The 2543-nt window shown below is 37.8% G+C and overlaps 1 long non-coding RNA gene across 1 annotated transcript in view; it reads left to right on the top strand.

The window, feature by feature from the left end:
* The window catches only part of LOC128250901 (uncharacterized), a 7548-nt gene that overhangs the window by 3718 nt on the left and 1287 nt on the right, over window positions 1–2543 (top strand). The window contains exons 3-4 of the long non-coding RNA XR_008266834.1: window positions 1122–1226; window positions 1834–2106. This is a non-coding gene — a long non-coding RNA (uncharacterized LOC128250901). The remainder of the gene's footprint in view (window positions 1–1121; window positions 1227–1833; window positions 2107–2543) is intronic.

The following is a 2543-nucleotide window of genomic DNA, read 5'->3' as shown; positions in this document are numbered from 1 at the left end:
GTAATGCCCTTATATAAATATATATTTCGGGAATAAATGATGGATTTTTTCCCTTGTGAGGTTTTTTTCACGCTAGCTACTTGATAAATTCTTGTAAAAGAATTCGTCCTATTATTGAATTTATATATATATATATATATATATAAAAGACCCATACACATTTTTTTATGTTTGCTTTGTTCACGTGAATGTTTGTGCACACAAATGATAACATAGAATAAATAAGCAAGCAAACAAACAAACAAAAATACCCTGTTGATGTTGTTGAAATTCCAATGAAGGAGCCTTGGATCTGGGTTAGAAACCGGTTCTTTCTCTTTTGGCAAGAAATCTTGAAATAAAACTGAACAATGACAGACATACATACATACATGCATGCATGCATACATGCATATGTAAAATACTTAAGTGTATACATACATAGCTGTGCATGCATATACACATACATACATACATGCATGCATGCATACACACAAGCATCCATGCATACATATATATACATACATTTTTTATTGTTGGAGGAAGTATTTTTTTTTTTATGTCATGGTGTTGTTTTCATTTTGTTTTTTTAACTCCCACATTTCTGTTACTACTACTACTACTACTACTACTACTACTACTACTACTACTACTGAAATGACAATACTGCATGACTTATAGTTTACCTTTAATTTCACTAATTATACTGATTCGTTAATTTGAAACCATTGTGTTAACTTCCTTCCTTTCTCTCTTCCTTTCTTGGTATTATTCTTATCCATCCATCTTCTTTGCCCATTATTTCCTAGAGGGTTGGTGGGGTAGAATCACGAGGTACTTCCTCCATAGAGTCCTTTGACAAGTAACTGTCATTCAGCTATTATCACACTTTGCATAGAAACTGGGTGACCGGCCCTATTTGACCTATTCAAGGCAGTACTTACTTACTATCCACCTATCTAATATCTGTTGCTATTAGAAACCTACACATTTACCGTTCAACATTTCCTCCTGCAGGTTGTCAATTCTCCAATCCATTTAGCCATCTGAAACTTGTTCAACTATTAATTTGCTTTGTTTTCTCTCTCTCTCTCTTTTTTTTTTTTTTTTTTTTTTTTTTTTTTTTGCCGTGCTATTACTAGACGGACAGTTTTGACAGTAGTGCTACCGATCCCTTTCAAAGTACGTTCTCAAACACAAATGAAAAACCTGAAGCATTTGCAGCATTCGGTGACCCAAAGCCAAAGGTAAGTCAGCGAGAAAGAATCCATTTTCACACGTGAGGTACTTTCAGCTCGCAAACCCTCCATCATACTTCCCAACCATTTTTTTTATCCATCAATCCATTCATCTCTGCTCCTCCCACTTATTTCTGGGAGGGTCATGGGGATAGAGTCCCCAGGTAGCTCCTCTCTAGGGTTCTATAAAAACCACCTGTGATTCCAAGTGTGACCAACCGAAACTATGGATATTATCCAAGCATCTCATTCTTGGTTGTGGAGGCACATGGCTTAGTGGTTAGGGTTAGGGTGTTGGACTTGTGATCCTAGGATTATGGTTTCGATTCCTGAACCGGGCGACGCGTTGTGTTCTTGAGCAAAGCACTTCATTTCATGTTGCTCCAGTCCACTCAACTGGCAGAAGTGGGCAATCCTCTGATGGACCAGTCTCCCACCCAGGGAAGAATATATATGTTAGTGAAACCAGGAAACTGGTCCCCATGCTCCTTAAAGGTGTAATGTGCAGCCATACCTGTATATTTTGTTTTTTGTTTATAGTTTTTTTTTTCTCTCTATCTGTGTCAGTCTTTTTTGTCTCCTCTCACTCTCTTTTTTATTTTCTTATTTCCTCCAGAGTAACAAAGGCGATCTTTTCGGAAGTGTTCCATTTGTGAAGTCTAATTCGAAATCCCCAACTCCACCAAACCTTCCTCCTAAACAGAAGAAACAGCCCCCTCCTCGGCCTGCACCACCTCGCCCCAAAAGCTCTCCTGCAGCTAAGAAAAAAGATGAACTCTTTGCAAATTTCGGTAACGATCCATTTACTGGGAACGATCCCTTTGCCAGCTCCACTGGCAACAATCCTGAATATAGTCTTGAAAATTTTGCTGACTTCAGTCCCAGCAAGGTAAGATTATCCATGTACCCATTATTTACATTACTTGTCCTTTTGCTTGAGAGTGGAGAAGAGAGAAACAGGCATTATCACTTCTTTAGCTATGGATAATCTTTTCTACTCTAGGCATAAGGCCCAAAATTTTTGGGGAGAGGGCCAGTTGATTAGATCGATCCCAGTATGCAACTGGTACTTAATTTATCGACCCTGAAAGGATGAAAGGCAAAGTCGACCTCGGTAGAATTTGAACTCAGAATGTAAAGACAGATGAAATACCACTAAGCATTTTGCCCAGCGTGGTAACAATTTTGTCAGCTCCTCACCTTAAAAAATGAAATAATATTAATAATTCCAGAAGCCATTTAAAGAAAGGAAAATAACGACCAGCTACAGCTAGTTCTTCAAAGATGATGATTTAAATATATTCTTTGAGTAATTTAGGCTGGTGT

This window comes from Octopus bimaculoides, chromosome 26 (genome assembly GCF_001194135.2).
Source record: "Octopus bimaculoides isolate UCB-OBI-ISO-001 chromosome 26, ASM119413v2, whole genome shotgun sequence".
Lineage (NCBI taxonomy): Eukaryota > Metazoa > Mollusca > Cephalopoda > Octopoda > Octopodidae > Octopus > Octopus bimaculoides.
This window is presented reverse-complemented; position numbering and strand designations above follow the sequence as displayed.